The 22,495-nt window shown below is 41.7% G+C and overlaps 1 protein-coding gene across 2 annotated transcripts in view; it reads left to right on the top strand.

Annotated features, from left to right (window-relative positions):
* Positions 1-22,495, top strand: part of NRXN1 (neurexin 1) — a 2,509,029-nt gene that overhangs the window by 889,325 nt on the left and 1,597,209 nt on the right. The gene's annotated exons all lie outside the window — the stretch shown is intronic.

Genomic DNA, 22,495 nt, shown 5'->3' with positions numbered 1-22,495 from the left:
TTCCACACTTTTTCAATTTCGATCAATTCTGGATTAAAATCATGCAACATACCACATAATGAAAGACTATGAAAGTGCTTTGTCATTTCACTGCTGTGCATGGTAGAAATTGCTGCTGTCTCAATATTTTAGAGCATGCTACAACCAAAGTTGGAAATGTGCTCTTTAAATAATCTCAAGAGCAAATTGTGGTTAGTCTATCCTGCACATTAGGGTCTAGTAATCTGCCAATATGAGCAATAATGCAGAGCTATAAAAGCCACAGGTGAATGTGGACAGAAATGTAATAGCATTATGCAGCAGCTGCACCCCGAATGATTCTCTTCCTGATGAAATATCTCTTTCTTTGTGGGAGATTAAAAGAAGAATTGGCATGTGAGTCGAGAGTTACTTTTTTTGTTCCCTTATATCTATGTCAGATGTTTTTATTGTCTGTTTTGTATAGTCTTTATGTTAGTGAAGTGCTGGTTATGAAAACAGAACAGAAATAAACATTCAAAAGGAATACTGAGGCTTTTATATTGTCAATTAAGGGGAAAAATGTTAGGCTGAAACCAAGTGCTGAAATATTGACCTTCAGACCGCCGTCCAGAAAAACCGAGGTTCTTTTCAGGCCTAAGTCTTCGGCTTTCTTGATCAGTCAGGACCTGGAGGGGATGGTGTCACAGTCATTATGCCCTGGTGACCCCTAGTAGCTGGATATAGGACCCATGAGAGGAACCCTGGTGCATGGAATGTTGTAACAAATGGCTAACTTAAAATAAGTTGGGAGGAGATATAAAATAGGGGGAAAATGACTGGCTAATTGCAAACAAAGACTCATGGTACCAAATCCAAACCCTAGTTCCAACTGAGCTTGAAGCTCAAAGGAATAGGAGGAAATTACAGAGTCAAAAAGAAATAGAAAAATAGGCCATACTAATTAACTTTCAAATCATGTTATTCATAGATCAGTAGGGTACTTTCAGTTACATTCTGCATTATATGTTTTTATGAAAAATATGCATCATGGATGAATAGATCTTGAATAGATTTTTACTAGTAAACTGACAAATCCTACATTTTTCTCTGTTAAGCACATCCTTTGGTTTTTTCTAGTCCCTTTATAGTAATATTATTAACATAATACTTGGGTACAGCACAAGGCAATTTGGAGGAAAGTAGCCAAGGAGCATAGTTAAGGCAGCAAGTAAGCTAGAGTTTTGCAGAAGCAAAAGGTTCATGAAAAGGCTGAGAAAGATAGGTAGCAACAACAACAAAAAAAATATTAGGCAAGGGATACAAGCATACAGAATAATCAGGAAATGAGCAGAAGAAAAAGCCATCATTATTATTATTTTCACCCTATACTAGGAGTGACACCTCCTTACAAGTAATGAACAAGGTTTACCAGGGCAAAAAGATTAAAGAGGGCTATGGATGATAATGAAAAGCATTTGGGCCAAATTAGATGGAGTAGAAAAAGGCAGAAAAAGAGAGGAATGAATGGTACAAAGTGCCAGGACAATCCTAGTGTGCTCGTAAGTTGAACGATAAGTTCGATAAATGCCACCGCAAGTGGTCAAACCTTGTGTAGCTGATTGCTGGTGACATCACAGAAAAGGAGAACTGAATTAAAGTGTTCCTTCATTACGTACAGTTCTATGGTAAGGTTTAAGGAGTAAGGGAATAATCACTGGAATTCTTCCATTGTTATGTAGTAAAAAAAAGTTGCATCCTTGTTTACCATTAAAGGCACATAGTCATGAATATCATTTGTTTGAAAAGGGGAAATGAAGGGGAAAAGAGGGTTGGGGTTCCCTGAAGAAGGAAATGATATGAGGTGATTTGGTTCTAGGCATAGAAGAAGTCAGTTCCTATGGTATATTTTGTCTGTTTGCAAGCTGAAAGCTTCATAATGAACAGAATAAACATACCGTCAATCATTTCAAAATGTAATAAGCACCCACTGTACTTTGCATGAAAGACTGTATTGTACTGCACATCATCTTCATTAGCTCTCAGTAATAGAGGATGTCTTATTGCTAAGTAAATATTAACTGCTTGATAGAAATGACAAGAAGAAAATTATAAGGATGTAGGGCTAAGCAGTCACAAGGATTTGCATGTAATTAAAAATATATAGAAGGCCAGCACTACCATAAAGGCAATACACTTCACCACCTAGGATAGCAGATTGCCTAGATTAACTATATCTGTACTATCTCCACACTATCCTGACCCCCCCCCCCCCGTCTCCACCTTACCTCACATACTTCCAACTCCTCTCCACTAACTTTGCATGCCTTCATTCCTCATCTTCTACTTCCCTACCTGCATAGTTCATTTGTGTGTCTAAACGGAACCGTGCATGGTGCCCTGGACCTGGCTTCAATCAGTGAACCACAGTAACTGCAGCATCTCGCTGAGAATAAGGACACTAATCTACTCACAGTCCACATTATGGCCCATTGTTTTCCTCCTGTATGTTTCCTTTTCAAACAGGAAGTCTGTCAAAGGAGGAGGAACCACCATGGGGATTGTGAGTGGGTCCCAATCCCCATGCTCTGTGAATATCTATAAGTGTTACATTTATATACAGCACCCAAGTCTACAGCACCTAGCTTAACTTCACCAGGAAACAGATTAGATGACTGAATAGAGAAGAGGAAAGATGAAGGAAAATTGGAGGGTAAGGAGATGGTAGAAAAAAGAGTGAAGGCACACTTTAGGGGTCAATAAGATAACGCGGTTGCCTAGGGTGACAAAAACAATCATTATCTCTATGTATGCCATAGAACAATGTGCATAAAGAAACCTCATGCACGTACTATTACATATACTATGAGCTCTTATTTCTTTATAATAAAATACTGAAGTTAACCCATATATGTTATAACCTAGGACCTTATTTTGAAGAGTTATCCACCAAAAAGAAGAAACATTTTTGAAAATTTGTGGCATTACCCAAATTCACTAAAGGAAGAATATTTTCTTTACAAACAGCGTGCAGAATCTTATTCTATAGTAACATCTTGTATTATATTATAGAAAGGTCAGAAACTGTTGCAGAATAGGAATCTCACCTTATAATAGTAGGATATTATTTATAAGATAAAAATTGTCCTAGTCTTTAAAAAAGCACACTTTTAAAATAGAAATAACACAAATTGAGTTTGAAAATATAAAAGAGCAGCTGCTTCCCATGAAAGTTTAGTATTTCATCATCACATAATGTCATCAGACTTCTGCTTTCAAGAACACTGTCAGGCATTAAGTTGATTAGTGGCATAGGTCAAACATATCCACTCAAGTTAGCCATTTGCCAATCTATCCTCCCATTAAACTGTAGGGTGACGAGAGCTGTATTCAATCATTTTCTCTTAAAAGTCAAAATATTGAACTGTCAGCCCTTTTTTATGTAGTTTTGCACATTCTGTCTGTCTCTGATTTACAGGGCTTTTAGATATGCCTCAGTTTCAGACCTAAGCAACCAACAAAGCCTTGACAAAGTACCATGGATTTGTGTTAAACTGTCTTAGCTCAAGCATGTCCAGTTGTCAATGATGTACTATAAATACAGCTAACAACATTCTTTAACAGAAAGACATATGGCCTTTAATTGTAGCAAAAAAAGGAGGGAGGGAGAACAGTTTTATTATGAATAGTCCTCTTTTAGAACATTATTTACTGGTTTTACAGTTTAGACCTAGCAGGCAATCCAATACACTGCTAAAAGCAGGTTTTAGTGTAGTGTATGGCCTTGTTCTAAGATTCATTGAAAAGATAAAGTGTTATATCTTCTAATAAAATAACTGCTTCTATTCAGCCTGAGTACTATAGTCTATTTCCATTTCTTTATATACCCAACCTTTTAAATAAAAAGACTGCTCAAAATGGCTTATAGTCAATGAAAAATTAAACAAAATTGAATACATCATTGTAATAATAATAAACAGAGGCAAGGGTCATTGTGTGGAGAAAGATAAGGAAAAAGCAGAAATATTAAACCAATACTTTAGCTCAGTGTTGACCAAAGAAAACCTTGGAGGAGGACTGTTGGTGGTAGACAAGAGTACATATGAAAATGAAGTAAATATAACCCCATTAACAAAAGAGAGCATTTGGGTGGAACTAGCAAAACTGAAAGTGGACAAGGCCATGGCACCTGATGAGAAACATCTCAGGTTACTAAAGGAACTCAGAGAGGTTCTGGTGGCTCCACTGAAAGGCTTGTTCAGTAAAGCCTTAGAAATGGGAGTGATGCCACAAGACTGGAGGAGTGAAATGGTGGTCCTGCTTCACAAAAGTGGGAGCAGAGAGGAGGCTGGAAACTACAGGCCAGTACATCTCACCTCGGTGATGGGAAAATTAATGGAAACACTGATGAAGGGAAGGATAGTCAACTATCTACAATCCAGTGCGTTTTAGGATATGAGGCAACATGAAAGGTTGTGTCAAACGAATTTGATTAACTTTTGTGATTGGGCAACTAGAGAATTGGATAAAGGAAGAACACTTGATGTGATTTATCTGGATTTCAGCAAACCTTTTGATACTGTTCCATACAGAAGGCTCATAAACAAAATGTGAAGCCTGGGAGTAGATCCCAAGGTAATAGAATGGATTACAAACTAGTTGACTGACAGATGACAGTGAGTGATGGTAAATGGAAACTATTTTGTGGAGAGAATAGTGATAAATAGAGGGCCTCAAGGATTGGTTCTGGGCCGGTTTTGTTCAATATCTTTGTGAGTGATATAGTGGAAGGATTAGGAGAAAAGGTTTGTCTTTTTGTGGATGTCACTAAGATCTGCAACAAAGTGGACATTCCTGAAAGAGTAGAGATAATGAAAAGTGATCTAAGAAAGATCAAAGGTTTGGCAGCTGGGATTCATTTCCAAGAAGTGCAGAGGCATGCATCTGGGGGGGCAGACATCCAAAGAGCTATATGTGATGGGAGGCAAGAGATTGATGTGCACGGACCAGAAAAGAAACCTTGAGGCAATAATATTGGATGATCTAAAAGCAGCAAACCAAGGTGACAAGGTGGTGGCTAAGGTCAGAAAAAAGCTGGACTGCATTGAAAGAGGAGTAACCAGCAGGGAAAATGAGGTGATATTGCCCTTATAAAGTACAGTACAGTGTTCAGTTCTGGAAACTGCATCTAAAAAAGATACAGACAGGATCAAAACGGGCCAAAGAAAGGCAACCAAATTGGTGTGTGGTCTGCACCAAAAGCCATATGAGATGAGACTGAAGGATCTAAATATGTATACCCTGGCGAAGAGAAGGGTTGGGGGAATATGATACAGGTATTTGAATACTTGAAGGGTATAAATGATACATGAGACATGAACCTTTTCCAATGGACGGAAAGCTATAGAACAAGGGGGTCATAATATGAAGCGCTAAGAGCGTAAACTCAAGAACAATGTCAGGAAATATTTCTTCATGGAAAGGGTAGTGGATGCATGGAATGCCCTCCTGGTAGAAGTAGTTAAGATGAAAACTGTAATAAAATTTAAAATAGCTTGGGATAAACACAGATGATACCTAGTGGCTAAAGGATGGAAATGAAAATAAGAAGCAACCTGCATTGGGGTAACCTGCAAGGATCAGCAGTTACTAGGGGTGTGCATTCGGATTGACCGCATTAGTGAAACGCAACTCATTTTTTTTTTTTACTTAAAAAATTGATTCGACATAAACGATCGGATTTCCCACATATCGAACATAGATATGTTCGATATGTGGGAAATCGCGATTGTTGAGCCAAAATAAAAATATAAACCCCCTCACCCTCCTTAATCCCCCCCCCCCCGACTTACCACAACTGCCTGGTGATGGAGCGGAGTGAGGACGCCATTTCTGCAATCCTTGGCGAGAAGCATGTGACGTCGGCGGCACGTCGAGTGACGCGGCGTCACGTGATTCCCGGCTCGTTCGCGCCGGACGGCTCGTTCGGCCCAAAAAGAACTTTTGGCCAGCTTGGGGGGGCCTCCTGACCCCCCCAAGCTGGCCAAAAGTTCTTTTTGGGCCGAACGAGCCGTCCGACGCGAACGAGCCGGGAATCACGTGACGCCGCGTCACTCGACGTGCCACCGACGTCACATGCTTCTCGCCAAGGATTGCAGAAATGACGTCCTCACTCCTCGCTCGATCACCAGGGAGTTGTGGTAAGTCTGGGGGGGGGATTAAGGAGGGTGAGGGGGTTTAAATTTTTTTTTGCACATATGTACATATACCCAACTCATTGGATTTTTTTTATGTCCATATTGGCCGCAAGTGGGACCCCCTTTCGGACATAAAAAATATGAACATAAAATTTTGCTCTGCACATCCCTAGCAGTTACTACCTTTGTCAGAAGGCATGGAGGTAACCTTTACATAGAGTGAAAGTTACTACAGTAACTGTATAAAAATAAATAAAGTAAAAAGAATAAATAAATAAAGTTTGATGGAGAGTCTGGATAGACTACTTGGGTCTTTTTCTGCTGTCATTTACTATATTACTATGTTACTATTTTAAAACAATAAATAACCTATATAATTCATATAATTCATAAATAACATGTCAAATATCTTAATATATATAAGAACATAAGAAGTTGCCATACTGGGTCAGACCAAAGATCCATCAAGCCCAGCATCCTGTTTCCAACAGTGGCCAATCCAGGTTACAAGTACCTGCAAGTACCCAAACATTAAGTAGATCCCATGCTACTAATGCCCGTAATAACAGTGGCTATTCCTTAAGTCATTTTAATTAATAGCAGTTTATGAACTTGTCCTCCAGGAACTTATCCAAACCTATTTAAAACCCAGCTACACTAACTGCCCTTACCACATCCTCTGGCAATGAATTCTAGAGCTTAATTGTGTGTTGAGTGCAAAAGAATTTTCTCTGATTTGTTTTAAATGTGCTACTTGCTAACTTCATGGAGTGCCCCCTAGTCCTTCTACTATCTGAGAGTAAGTAACCGATTCACATTTACCTGTTCTAGTCCTCTCATGATTTTATAGACTTCTACCATATCCCCCTCAGCCATATCAAGCTGAACAAGCCTCTTTAGCATTTCCTCATAGGGGAGCCATTCCATTCCCTTTATCATTTTGTCGCCCAAAATAAAATATAACTAAACATTTCCTATCCTATTCCAAACCCCCTTTTCATAGAATTACTGATGCAAGCTGATTCTCCCCACTCTTCATAAAAAATGTTAATCCCTCTCCACAAATAAAGCAATCACTATAATTACAAACTAAAACATACTGACAACACATGAAACCAACAAAAAACATGTGCCAAAATATAACATACTTAGCACTCCCATTCACTCCCTTCAGGAGCTATCAAACCTACAGGGTCATTCAATAAAATGTGTTATGGTGTTATCACGGGTGTTAGGGTCCCAATGCCAGCAATAACGCCATAATGCATGCGTTATTTATTCCATCATGAGATGGAAAAAGTAACGCATGTATTATGGCACAAATTTTTAGTTTTTAGTCAAAGGAGAGGAGTTTGAGTGGGGTTTATGAAAATGAGGGGCATTAATGCTGTTTGTGATAGTGTAACACATGTTATTCATATTTTTAATGCCAGAAATAACTACACATTTTTTTCTGGCATTAAGCTGTGTGATATACCTGAAATGGAATTTGTGACAAATATTGCAAATTCTGTTTTGGGCAGGGAGTGGGAGAAGGGAGGAGAGAAGTGGAGTAGATAGGTGTGGAGGGAGAGAATCTCTAGGGTGGTATGCATATTAGTCAACTATTTATACCACTATAGGAGGGTCATCTAGTAACTCGAGGTGAGGTTTTGTTGGTGGACTAGGGTTTTAGGGCCAGTTTTACATGCATAGGCAGACGTATGAACAGCACAGTACACATCAGTGAAGATTTGATGTGATTTGGAATGAGGAAAGATACAGAAAGATGAGATTTCTACAATGTACTCTTGCCGTGATAGCACCCAAACACTAGACCACCACCGAAAGCTCACCTTGAGTTACTAGATGACACTTCTAATGTGATATAAATAGTTGACTAATATGAGAGCCTTATAAGGAATCTCTCTCTCTCTCTCTCCCCCCCCCCTTTTATTAATCACCCATATCCTGGGCGATGTACATAAAAAACAATCATAACAATAAATACACACCAAAATTGAAAGCCATAATAAAATGCAGAAAACCTTCTGTGGACTTAATAAAATGCTTGTCTAAATAGCCATGTTTTTAGCTGGATCTTAAAAGTCTTGGCACTGTCTGCTGTATGAAGAGCTTCAGGGAGAGCGTTCCAAATGACAGGGCGGCCACAGAGAAAGTGCAGTCTCTGGTAACACTCAGTCTGGTATGCAAAAGGTGAGGACACATCTAGTAGGCCTTGTTGTGTGGAGCGAAGCTGACACGACAGACAATAAAGCCATAAAAGAGCATTGCTCCAAGGTGAAGCATAGGAGGAAATAAGGTCAAACGTGGTAGTTGCAATCTTTTACTTAATGTGTTCTGCAGTTGGAAGCCAGTGCAATTCAGAGAGCACTGGGGTGATACGCTCAGGCTTGCTGGTCCCAGTAATAATTTACATTTAGCAGTAACTGAAGTGGTTGAAGCAGTACTGCAGGGAGACCAAGGAGTGTAAAATTGCAGTAATCTACTAATGGTAGGATGGAGGCCTGTACCACTGTTCAAAATTCTTTCTCTAGTAGGTGTTTAAGGCCACAAAGCACGCAAAGTTTGAAAAATCCTGCCCTAATCCTGCCCTAATCCTAATTTCATTCAACAATGAGGACACAGAATACTTTTCCAGAGATTTCTGGTAAAGACTTGGACACTTCTAAGTAGGGCCTAGATTCATTAAAATGCTATAAATTTTGTATGAATACTATAGCGCCCATGAAAAAAAATGGGCGTAGTTACATGAAATTGGTGAGAGCTGTTAAGGAATAGAGCACACATTTTTTCAGAAGTAAGTGCTGCTAAACTCTCCAAGCTGCAGAGGAGGCAAAGATGGGGATCCTATGCTGGTCTCTGGAAAAGTAGAGCTCATGCCACCTACTTCATGCCAGTACTCATGAAACAATGGTACATTTTTAGGAAAGCTGCCAGACTTGTAGGTCCCAAAAAGATGAAGCAGAGGATAACTTTCAAACAATTTGGCATGGTCCCATATATATATATATATATATATATATATATATATATATATATATATATATATATATATATATATATATATATATATGTATATGAGTGTGCAGAGATCTACTACAGTATTTTCTAAATACTATAGTCAGGGGTGACTAAAGATAATCTGCTACCTGAGGCGAGGTATGAGATAGTGTTCCCCCGCCCCACGCTGCCAGGGGACAGCACAGGTCAATTCATCAAGCAATGAGTCTCTTTCTTGTGATTTGAAGTGCTGCAGAAGGGGAAAAGCAGGGTTGAGAGTTCCCCGAGGAGTGGCAGATAGAGTGTCAGCAATAATGCTTCCAGGAACCCTAAGACCTGCCTCCCACCTTTCCCCAGCATTTTCCCTTGGAGAAGTGCATGATGGGTGAATGATGGCACACTCTCTCCTGTCCAATGCAAGGGCGTAAGGCAGACTAGGCCTTTTACGGCCTTGTGCCCACAGACCCCTGCCCTCACCACACATAATTAAAAATTCTGCATTTTTACTTGATAAGGGGCATTCAAAATATAGTCATCTGAGATAAAAATATCACAATAACATGTATATTATTTTAACATGCCCTCCTGTAGTGCCAACCAGGAGGTGAAATTTAAAACCATGACATGTGCATTAATTACGGGATGTGCGAAGAAGATGAGCTCGCGCATGCCGAGAAGATTTTAAAAGTCACCGATATACACATGTATCTCCCACAGCATACATATATCGAAAGTTTTCAAAAAGGGGCAGGGAATAAACCTAAGATTAGGAGTTGACATTTGTTTGCAATAAAATAGGAAATAACAATGATATTCCTATTTTTTTGCTTTCGGGAATTAAAAAAAAAAAGATAGGAAAGAAAACAAAATGTTGTGTTGTTGTTCCTATCATGCTCACAGACACATAGAGGCTCTCAATCATGCTTTCACTCACACATCTATACTCTCTCATACACATACTCTCAGGCACAGACATAGATGCCCTCCTCTCACACGCAGATGCTTTCACATACACCGATGCTCTCTCATACATATGCATATTCTCGCTTTCATCCATATACATATATGCTCTCACACGTTCACACATGTACATGCTCTCATACACACACAGATGCTGTCTCTCACACACCCCATGCTCTCGCATATCCACACATGCTGTCTATCAGGCTCCATCTCCCCTTTCTGAGTGGCTGTGAACTCAGCAGGCAGACAGGGCCTCTTATTTTCTTCTGACACTGCTGGATCTCTTCTTTCCTTTTCCTGCCAGTGGGTTGTGCTTTGTTGGCAGCCACGAAGCCTTTTCTCTTCCTCCTGCCCAGGCCTGGTACTAGTGGGTATGCAAAGCAAGCAATAGAATGAGGCAGTGTACCTGGAGTGGGGGAGTGGGGACTTAATTCAAAAAAGGAAAAAGAAAGAAGAGGGCCGCTGTGGACCCCCATCCCACCAGTAGCAAAGGCAAGAAGAGGCCCATGCATAATCCAACCGGGAGCAGGAAGGCGCCCTCTCAACTGCTCCTACTCCTGCTAGCCCCGCAATATTAAAAAAATCAGGGGATTAACACTTCCTCTATACTGATCTCGCAATTCATGAGATCAGCATGAAGGAAATGATAGCTCTGCAAATACTGAATATTGGCACTACAATTTTCAGGTTGATTTCTTCCTCAGCTTCCCCTTGGAATTGTTACATGTGCACTGCCTTCCATTGTTACATGTGTCCTGCCCTCCCCACCAGCTAAGGTCCTCACAGAGAGCTCTTCTGGATATTCCATCATTACAACAAGAGCGGCTCAGTACAACAAGGGCCTGTGCCTTTTCAGTTGCAGCCCCTATCTTCTGGAACTCTTTAACCGAGGTATTGCGCTTGTCAGACAACTTGAAAACTTTTAAGTCTTTGTTAAAGACATTTTTATTTAAGCAAGCATATTATTAATTTTGTCAGATGATTAAGACCAGAGCATCATGTAAGTTTTGATGCAGAGATTTATGTATTGTGTGTTTTTATTCTGTGTGTTTAGAATTGTTGTGATTTTTTTTTGTATATGTTAAGCGATTCATAAATTTTAATGAAGATAAAGATAATGTTGTAGAGTAAATTTTCAAAGGATTATTTTTGGGTAAAATAAGATATATGTGTGTAAGTAGCATGTTTGTGTGTATATGGTATTTTATAAAGATCAAGAGTGTACATATTTTTCACTGGGTGTGTTCATTTTAACAATGGAACAAGGGATGGGTTAAGAGCGTTTCGGGATGCGTTTTGAAATATGCACGACAGTTGCTATTTTATAAGAGATATGCGTAAATATATATTATCAAACTTTTACACCTGCTAATTGACTCATGCAAGTTAAATCAGACTTGTCTGTTATCTGCAGTTTTTTGGGTGATAGACCTGGGTGAAATGGCAGAGGTATCGGCAAACTGGTGATTACAAGTGTGCTTGCAAGTATTTTTAAAATGGTATGCATGCATACTTTAAAAAATACCTGCTTCCACGTAAAATTCAGTTTAATATAAATACACATTATGTAGTTTATGCACCTAAAATGTATGTGCTATAAACTAGGTAGAGTGCTATATGTGCTATAAACTAGGTAGAGAAAGTATGTATTTTCATGCACTGGAAATATTCACATTTACTGACACATGTGTGTGTAGTTTAAGAGGAGATATATGTGGTATTTTATAAACTGTGTAGCTCCCACTGCAGATTTTATAAAATTCTTGCATGAATCTCCACGTGTCCACTTACACACATAAATGCATGTACTGTGGGTAGGTTTGAAAGTTAGGCTCCCTGTGGGCACACTGGGACAATCTGTCCACACTGGGACGAAGACTGTGCATGCTTTTTAACTGCAGATTTTGCCCCACTGTTCAAAGGGAAAGTATGAGTGCGCTTTCACTTTGAAAACTGTCACAGGCACACAATATTTGCATTCACTTGCACCTGCATTTTGTGCAGGTAGAATTGTGCAAAGATTTGCAGTTTTTCCACCTACTTTTTCTCCCCCAACCTAAATGCCAGTGGGTAGGCGTCCTCTCACTGCGGCTCAAAGTAAGTCCATTGTTCAACAGTATGCATATGTTTCATCGCATTGAATTTTTATGGACCAATTTGTGTGGCAAAAGTCTTTTTATCCACATTAATTTCTTTGAAGATTTCCTGCTACAGTATTTACCATAAACCATGGCCATCGTGCCACCACACAGAATAGTCTGGACCCATTCCAACTTCCAGAACTGAAGGCCTGCTCAATACTTTCCTGCAGTACTAAATTAAATGTACCATATCCGGTCGATAATGACTTGGGCAACCGCTTGTGAGCAAATCGTGCTTCACAACCTCTCTCCTAAATGTAACACCTTCTTATTCAATTACCTTCAATAATCTTGTATTCCACCACTTTCGTCCCTGAATCATGTTGGATCATATTACTTTTCCACCAGCAAAATCTCCCTTAATAGTTTAATGTACTTATCATTTCTGTCTTTTATTAACACACAAAATCATTCCTCCCAAATGTATTATTGCATTTCACAGACAATTCAAACTCTTTTCTCACTTGCATTAGCAATGGCTGATTCCAGATCATTCTTCTTCTTCCAAGCCAGCTTCTTGTCACACCTTTCTCAGCCAATCCCAAGTGAATCCCATAGCATCTTTCTTCTGCCTTTTTCTGTGCCCAAACCAAGAGTTGTCACAGATCCAAACAATGCCCCTGGTTGAGCTGTCATTGGTGTCCATCAAAATATATTTCAGAATTCACAACTTTTTGAATCTTCCCAAATCCAACCTACCAGTTTCCTTAATTGCCTCATCTTTAAAGCCCAAGGCCCTGATTTTCAAAAGCTTTTACACTCTTAAAACTGATTTTACATGTGTAGGAGAACTTTTGAAAATTGCTGCAATATATATTTTTGAATTGTCGATAGCTTTTACCCATGTTAAGTCCACTTAATGCAAGCAAATGGCTTTTGAAAATTGTTACAATAGTATGTTATAGAGATGTGAATCGGAACCGGAATCGGTTCAGATTCTGGTTCCGATTCACATATGGGTTTTTTTGCATTTGGCCTGATCACGGTTTTGTTTATCGGCTGTGCCCAAGCCGATAAACAAAAAACCTACCCCGACCCTTTAAAACTAACGCCTTAGCTTCCCCCACCCTCCCGACCCCCCAAAAAAAATTTTTTACAGGTACCTGGTGGTCCAGTGGGGGTCCCAGGAGCAATCTCCCGCTCCGGGCTGTCCTCCCGCTCCCAGGCCGTCGGCTGCCACTAATCAAAATGGCGCCAATGGCCCTTTGCCCTTACCATGTGACAGGGTATCCATGCCATTGGCCGGACCCTGTCACATGGTAGGAGCACTGGATGGCTGGTGGAATCTACTTAGTGTTTGGTACTTGCCAGGTACTTGTAACCTGGATTGGCCACTATTAGAAACAGGATGCTGGGCTTGATGGACTCTTGGTCTGACCCAGTATGGCATGTTCTTATGCTCTTATGTTCTTAAGCAATGCCAGCAGAGCTCAGAAGAACTTGATCCTGCCTTATACAATTTTGTAGGTGTCCATATAGTGTAATATGTAAAAAAGTACAATTGAGTAAGATTAGAGGACAATGAAGTTCAACCAATAACTATTCCAATTAACTGTATCCAATGATAGGAAAAGGTCCTTTTCCCAGACTCTTTCCAAGAGAAGAGAAGATGAGGCTTGTAAATCCCTATGACAAAGAGATGAGGCTTGTAAATCCCTATAACAAAGAGACCTCATGACCAATTGAATAAAATTTAGAGCAAAGTGAAAATGTTGGGGGTTCCTAACAAAATATTCAACTGTATCCCACTATGGTCCAAAGAGTGCATCTACTGGAGCCATTGGTAGAACTGTCAGGAGAACACATCATATTGTTGAACTAGTGCTTCAAAAGAAAGCAGTTGGCCAGCATCCATTATATGACCAAGTAACCATATACGTTTTAATTGCCATAATGGCCAGTTGATCACTTCTTTATTAATCTGAAGTACAGGAGTATGACATAATGGAATTTGTAAGCTAGAGCCCCATTTTCTTTTTAGTGTTTGGTCAAAGGCGCATAGAGCCTTATGTGTGGCAGAAATTGTAGGAGCTGACTACAAACAATCAGGGAGTTTCATACCAGGGATTAAATTCAGTGATAGCGAGGAAACTGATTTACATTCCATAAGTAGCCACCTCAGAAGAAATGTTAACTCGTCTTTAGCAACAATCCATCGGATAACATAATGGATGAGAAAAACCTTATGATATGTGTAACCCAGGCACCTTTTTAGGTTACCAGTAAGCCCTGGGGAAGAGGGTTAGTGCAGTTAGAGAGAGAGAGAATTAGGGAGGATCCCTAATTATCTCTCCCCTTGAGTGTGCTGGAATGGATGTCCCACTGAGAGGTTTTATAACAGAACTCCACCAAGGGCTTTGGGGGCAGCCTACATTTGGAGGAAGGTTGGAGATGATGGCCTTAGTTATATTTTTGGCCTACCTGGGGCCCTAGGCTCCATCCTGCCTGGAATCCTTCAGGGCAGGTCGAGAATGCCACTGCTGTTTTCTTCTCCCAAGGTGCAGATTGGTTGTTCTGGGAATATTTTGGATTTTTGGACTTTTACTTGGTAGGAGCCTTGCTGGGCGTTTCCTGGATACAGGGCATGGGGATTCCTGTGTCTGGGATACCTAGGGATAGAGATGACCTGCCCTAATGTGATGATGAACCATTGCAAGGGACAGTTCTGGTGCTATTTCTTTTTTGGGAACCAGAATAAGTTATTTTTGAAGATCTGTGAAGAAGTGTTTTCTGCCCCTCTTCCTACCCATCAGCAGAGCTGTGAAGAAGCAGTCCATCCAGGATCCCTCCCAAAAGGGATCCTCCTCGAGGAAACAGAAATAAAGATTAACTGTGAGTAAGAACTATTTACAATTTGGAGGAAACCCAATCAGAGTCTTCAAAAGCCCCTAGGGAAAGAGAGAGATTTTATTCTCTGTGCAGAGACAAGTTTTGGCCATCTTGGAAGGGATTTTCCGACCATCTAAGGGTTGCCCTGCCCACTAGTACTGCCATGCTCCAAATCCAGAAGGATGGAAAGTTTCCTTGCCTATTAGAAAAGACTCCTGCACAGATAGAGTATTGAGGAATTGTAACCAGGGAAAAGACTGTGGTTCTGTATCATATTTATTGTGCCTTTATCCAATTGGTGTTGATAGTAAAGATTTTAAGTTGGACACTCATCCAGTGGCTCCAGCATGGTTATTTGGCACTCAGCGCACAGCGAATAAAAGTACCCCTCTCCCAGGGATTCTTAAAAGGAAGTTAGCCACTCCTGAACTGGGACCTGAGAGGAACCCTTTCATCCTCAAGACAAAGGACCTATACCTTGGGGAAAAGGGAAGCAAAAAAGCTAGTCAGTGTCTTTGCCTTGAAGAGAATTTACAAATAAGTTCATGGCCCCACCCCTGCAAGACATGCATACCAGGGGTGGTGTTAAAATAAATATAAAAGTCTAGGAATCACACACCACCCTATTCCTTGACTAGTTTTAATTTCCACAGTGCAATACGAGATGGTTTCGTATTTTCATATTTGTTGAATGTAAAAAAAAAAATAGTTTTTCCACATGACCAGGCCTTGCTGCCAAAGCATTGCCTGGCGACTTGGTCATGTCACTGAGGCCTAGGCCTAGGCTCGATGCCAGAGTCTGGTTTGAAAGCCTGGTCCAATCACCAAAGCCTAGGCCCAGTGTCTGGAGGCCTGGTCCATCACAGAGGCTTAGGCCCAATGATAGGCCATTCACTCCAGAGGAAGGCACCACAGTGACATCATTCCGGCACATCCTCCAAGCAGATGGCATCATTTTTGAATGTCACGGACCATAGAAGACATCAGAAGACCTGATTCTAGCTCTCGAGGCTGGGTCCTGGCTTTGGGACTAGGCCTAGCCTTGGAGATGGGATCAGGTCTTGGGGTGAGGCCTCACCATGAGGCCTAGGTGTTGGCGATGGTACCAGGTCTCCAGCCCGGGCTCTAGCATTGGATCTAGGGCTACGCCTAGGCCTCAGCAATAGCGTAAGGCCTAAGGGTTGGACCCCATGTTGGGTCAAATCCTAAGCATCAATGACAGAACCAGGTATCCGGACTGGGCCCAAATGTTGGGCCTAGGCCTAAGCCTTGGCAATGGGACCAGGCCTCTGGGCTGGATCCTAGCATCAAGCCTAGTCCTATGCCTCAGCGAAGGGATCAGACCTTCAGGTCATGTCCCACATCAGGCCTAGGCAAAGGCTTTGGCAACAGAATCAGGCCTCTGGGCTCATTGGTCAGCCGCTGTCACATGGTAGGAGCACAAGAAAGAAAACAAAAAAAAGAAAGAAAACAAAGAAAGAAAACAAAAGAAAAAAAAAAGAAAGAAAGAAAAGAAAGAAAGAAAACAAAGCACAAGAAAGAGAACAAAGAAAGAGCATTCTCTATAGCGGGACCCACTATTTGGAACAATTTACTTCCTGACCTCAGACAGGAACCCTGCCTACAAACATTTCGAAAAAGACTTAAAACCTGGCTATTCAGCCAAGCTTTCCCTTAATCTATTCAATTTCAGAACTCCACATCTCAAGCCTACTGGACAACTTACTTAGCGATACCCTTTTATCACAATGGTTATCCCTCTGTCCTTCTTTCTTCTTTTCCCAAGTTCGATCTCCTTGTTATATGTAACTTTATTACCTCCTCTGATTATTTTACTGTTAAATGGCTGATAAGAATGTTTTTTTAAATTTATAGTTTATTGAGTTCTTATTAACATTTTACAATGAAAAAAAGAAAAAAGAAAACTTCTGGATTACAATACACACATCATCAAACTGGAAAAAAATTTAATTTTCTCTCCATAAATACATGATTTGTGTTTTTAGTTGAAAAGTTTACCTAGTTTTTCTTTGACTCCCCATAAAGTGGACTGTATAATTTTGGAGATGCAGAATGTTTACCCCCTTGTTACATGTAAACCGATTTGATATGACACCTGTCATGAAGGTCGGTATATAAAAGAATTAAATAAATAAATAAAAATAAATAAGATGGCGCCGGCCGTGTATTGCTCCTACCATGTGACAGGAGCCGACCAATGGCACCGGTAGCCCCTGTGACATAGTAAGGGCAAAGGCTACTGGCACCATTTTGAATACCAACAGCTGACGGCGTGAGTGCAGTAGATGGCTCCCGGACCCCCTGCTGGACTACCAGGGAGTTTTGGTAAGTCTTGGCGGGGTCAGGAGGGTGGGGGGTTTGTTTAAATTTGCTCCTTTAGATGGCCGAATAATTCGGTGAAGATTTATTGTATTCGGGGGAATCGCGATACGTTTCGCTTCCCCATGAATATAATAAATATGGCCCTATACATTGCAGATTACCAATACATTGCAAACGAATGCACACCCCTTATAGCTTCTACTGTTTTGCCTGGCATCAACATTAGGCTCATCAGTCTATAGTTTACTTGATCAACCCTGGAGCCCTTTTTAAAAACTGGATTACTTTGGCCAACCTCCAGGCTTTACAAATCAGTAGTAACAGGTTTGCAATTTTATAAGGGGATTATTATCCAACTGAAGTGCCCCTTTCAACATTTCTTGGGTCTTTGTTCTTTGCTGGAACCATACTATAGAGTGATTACCACTGCTCAACAAACAATTTTACTTGTATTTACATAAGATTGGCATAAAGGATTGTTCCATGTGAAAATACCAGCAGATGTTTTCTGTGTTTTGGTTGTCTTGCTCGCCTTTTGTTGTGTCAATCATGGTACTGATATCTGATTCCTGACTAATAGCTAGAGATGTGAATCGGAACCGGAATCGGTTTGGAATCCAGTTCAGATTCACATGTGGGTTTTTTCCCATCGGGCCCGTTCGCGTTTTGTTTATCGGCTGCCCATCTTTATCTTTAAAAGTAACCCCTTAGCTTCCCCCACCCTCCCGACCCCCCCAAAACCTTTTTACAGGTACCTGGTGGTCCAGTGGGGGTCCCGGGAGCGATCTCCCGCTCCGGGCCGTCCTCCGGCTACCAAGCCGTCCTTTGCCCTTACCTTATGACAGGGTATCCGTGCCATTGGCCGGATCCTGTCACATAGTAGGAGCACTGGATGGCCGGCGCCATCTTGTGCTCCTACCATGTGACAGGGGCTGACCAATGGCACCGGTAGCCCCTGTGACATAGTAAGGGCAAGGCTATCGGTGCCATTTTGGTTCCTGGCATCCGACGGTGCGAGTGCAGGAGATCGCTCCCGGACCCCCGCTGGACACCCAGGGACTTTTGGCCAGCTTGGTGGGGGCCTCCTGACCCCCACAAAACTTGCCAAAAGCCCAGCGGGGCTCCGGGAGCGATCTCCTGCACTCGTGCCGTCGGATGCCAGGAACCAAAATGGCGCTGATAGTCTTGCCCTTACTATATCACAGGGGCTACCGGTGCCATTGGTCAGCCCCTGTCACATGGTAGGAGCACAAGATGGCGCCGGCCATCCAGTGCTCCTACCATGTGACAGGATCCGGCCAATGGCACGGATACCCTGTCACAAGGTAAGGGCAAAGGACGGCCCGGAGTGGGAGATCGCGGGAGATCGCTCCCGGGACCCCCACTGGACCACCAGGTACCTGTAAAAAGGTTTTGGGGAGGTCGGGAGGGTGGGGGAAGCTAAGGGGTTACTTTTAAAGGGTTGGGGTGGGTTTAGGAGTTATTTTTGTGTGCCGTTTTTCCCGCCCTCCCCCAAAATGATAAGGAAAGCCCCCACGATCAATATCGTGGGGTTTTCCTATCGTTTTGGGAGAGCCCCCGATTTCTGACGATTTTGAAAATATTGACGATATTTTCAATCGTCCGAAGCCCGATTCACATCCCTACTAATAGCTGCTCACTGGGCTAGCACTCTTCCCTTGGAAATCATGCTTCCCTGCCTTCGCACCTCCACCACCACCATACCCCTAGCTCAAGGGAAATGACACAAGTTTGACTGAGTCATTTAATTTAACCATAAATCAGTGTATTTGAAGCCCCAGTTACTGGACATGTCACTTCCAGCTTCTTCTTGAATTTATTTTATTGAAACACATTTTAATCCATTTTTCTTAGAGTCACTCAAGGGGATGTGCAAATAAATATCAGAGACACAAGTTTAAAATCAATTGGAATAATATATAATATATCATAAACAGTCCAAATGCCTCAAAGGCACTTAATTCAAGCTACTAATTTTGACATTTAAGACTGAGAAGCTTGGGTCCATCGTATTTGACCGATAGGCTATCCTTGTATGAACCTACACCTTATTTGAGGTCGGGACAGGGAGCCTATTTAATTATTCAATCTTGCGGAGTTTAAAATGAAACTAGAATTAGATATAGAGCCTTTTCTTCTGCAGCCCCAGGACTTTGGTATCAGCTCACCTGAGAATTGAGACTGAAGGCTAATTATAGCACTTTTAGAAAAGGCCTGAAAACTTGTATTTTCAATGTTATGTAATAATCTCTTCATATTGATTGCATTATTTTAACTCATTATTCTGCAACCTTAGGGGCGGATTTTCAGAGCCCTGCTCGCCTAAATCCGCCCAAAACTGGGCGGATTTAGGCGAGCAGGGCGCTGCGCGCCGGTGAGCCTATTTTACATAGGCCTACCGGCGCGCGCAGAGCCCCGGGACTCGCGTAAGTCCCGGGGTTCTCCGAGGGGGGCGTGTCGGGGGGCGGGCCCGGTCGTCGCGGCGTTTCGGGGGCGTGTCGGCAGCATTTTGGGGGCGGGTACGGGGGCGTGGCTACGGCCCGGGGCGGTCCGTGGGCGTGGCCGCGCCCTCCGTACCCGCCCCCAGGTTGCGGCCCGGCGCGCAGGAGGCCCGCTGGCGCGCGGGGATTTACTTCTCCCTCCGGGAGGCGTAAATCCCCGGAGAAAGGTAAGGGGGGGGGTGTAGACAGGACCGGGCGGGTGGGTTAGATAGAGGAAGGGAGGGGAAGATGAGGGGAGGGCGTTAGAGGATTCCCTCCAAGGCCACTCCGATTTCGGAGCGGCCTTGGAGGGAACGGGGGTAGGCAGCGTGGCTCGGCGCGCGCCGGCTATACAGAATTCATAGCCTTGCGCGCGCCGATCCAGGATTTTAGTGGATACGCGCGGCTCCGCGCGTATCCACTAAAATCCTGCGTACTTTTGTTGGCGCCTGGAGCGCCAACAAAAGTACGCCAATGCGCCTTGTTTGAAAATCTACCCCTAAGTTTATATCTGGATTATCACCATTAATTTTTATTGGCTTAGGGAGACCAGTATTCCCAAAAACTTAGAACAGAAATATATCCAGTTAAATTTTGCCAGATAATTTATCCTGGATATTCAGCGAGATAACTATCCTGCTAAATATACCTAATTAAGTTTATCCAAGTATTTTTAGAATTCTAACTTTAAACCTAACCAGCTACTTTATCTTTTGATATCACCAGTTAGGTTTAAAGTTATCCAGCCTTGTATGGCTGGATAACTTTAGATGTATCATCTAAGTATCTTGAAAAGTATAAGTGATCATGCTGAGTTTTAAAAAAGTACCTTGTGGACCTAGCAACCTGAGTCACAGCCTCCTCGCCCTGTCTGTAAACCATGGGCCTTGACAAGCCGAGCTTCCCCATCCCCCATTCAAACCCCTCTGAGAGCATTTTAACACTAAAAATACTAGAGCTCTGGGGCCAGCCTCCCCCCTCCCCACCCCCTCCCCCACAGCAACCCTAACCATCTTACCATCCCAGGACCTTTTCAGATTTCTTTCTTCAGCTGGGATAGCAGTACACTTCTACCATGTAAGCTTCCAGTGTTGCCATTCATGGAACCAGGGCTGGGGTCTGGCGCCATGAGCCTTCATTGCAACAACCTGGGAAATTTTCCCCTATTTTATATCTTTTCTTTTATCCCCAACATATGTAGTCTGCTCATTGTAACAGTAGCCTTGAGCTAGGACCATGCACCTAGTCTCCTTCTAGAACTGTGCAATTGTGTATCCTGAATTCAGCCACCAGGTGTCACCTGATCAAAAACCCCTCCCTCAGGGGCTCTGAAAACTGTTTCTGTAACTTCCTCTGTCAACCTGGAGAGTAGAAAACCCAATTTAATTTAATAATTAAAATATGTATATAAACCCACTATTCTAAAATTCATAGCAGAGTACAATAAAACATACATAATATTCTTAAAATAGAATAAATGAAAATAAAAATACAATTAAAAACAAAAGAATCAACTAAAATCAATTAATTACAGCCAAATCAGATAGTATGTAAGCACATCCTAAATTGAATCTAAACATCATTGATGTTAAAATTAAGGCTGTACTTGAAAACCCTGTTTAAACAGCCAAGTCTGCAGTGCCTCCGGCCTCCTTTTTGACAGGATATCATGCATAACTGCTCTGGTAGCGTATTCTACAGTATTGGGCCAGCAACAGAGAAAGCAAGGTCATGAGTTTCAACCACGTGTGAGAGCCAGGGAGAAGCTATTTCCAATAATCTCTTATTGACAGACCTTAAGGTTCATGAGGGACTATAGAGATCGCAAAATAGCACTGATCTATGGTGTCGCTATATTATTCAATAATATGTGTATTAAAGTTAATAGCTTATAGTTCATCCTCCAATGAACTGGAAGTCAGTGTTAAATGATCAAATCTCCCTGGCCCAGTTAGGACCCTAGCTGCAGTTTTCAACAGAATTTGTATAGCTCTCCATGCATGAGAAGCAAGACCAGTATAAAGAGAATTGCAATAATCAATTCCAGAAAATAAGAGGCCTTGCAATTCAGTTTATTTGAGCCTAATAAAGGCTATAGGCACTATTAAACGCAAAATTTGAAGAAACCCAATTCTTGCATGGATGGATAAATGGATAATGTGGAATGAAGGGTGACATCTAAATACCGAACTTTGGAGCATATAGGGAGCATGAAATCCTCAAATTCTAATGTAGGGGCATCATTGATGGGATCATATAGGAGATCTTCCACAAGCAGCATGAAGCAATTTCTACCTAAGCCACCAAGCTGGCCCAGACTTTGTAACTGAAGTCCAAATTGTCAGCGCTACATAAGAAAAGTGAGTGCAAGACAGTGTCCTCATCAGATGAAAATCTTTCAAAAACATTACCTTAAGAAGGGCATCTTGAGAAAATGTCAGGCTTTGTTTTGGTTCACATTGAATAAGGCACTCTTTCAAGTAAGCTGGAGGAAAGCCATTTATTGCTTTAAAAGTAAAGCAGAAAGTTTTAAAATGTTCTTGAAATAAACCCCTGAAAG

Source organism: Rhinatrema bivittatum, chromosome 3 (assembly GCF_901001135.1).
Source record: "Rhinatrema bivittatum chromosome 3, aRhiBiv1.1, whole genome shotgun sequence".
Taxonomy (NCBI): domain Eukaryota; kingdom Metazoa; phylum Chordata; class Amphibia; order Gymnophiona; family Rhinatrematidae; genus Rhinatrema; species Rhinatrema bivittatum.
Note: the sequence above shows the minus strand (reverse complement) of the source record. Positions and strands in the feature narration are given on the sequence as shown.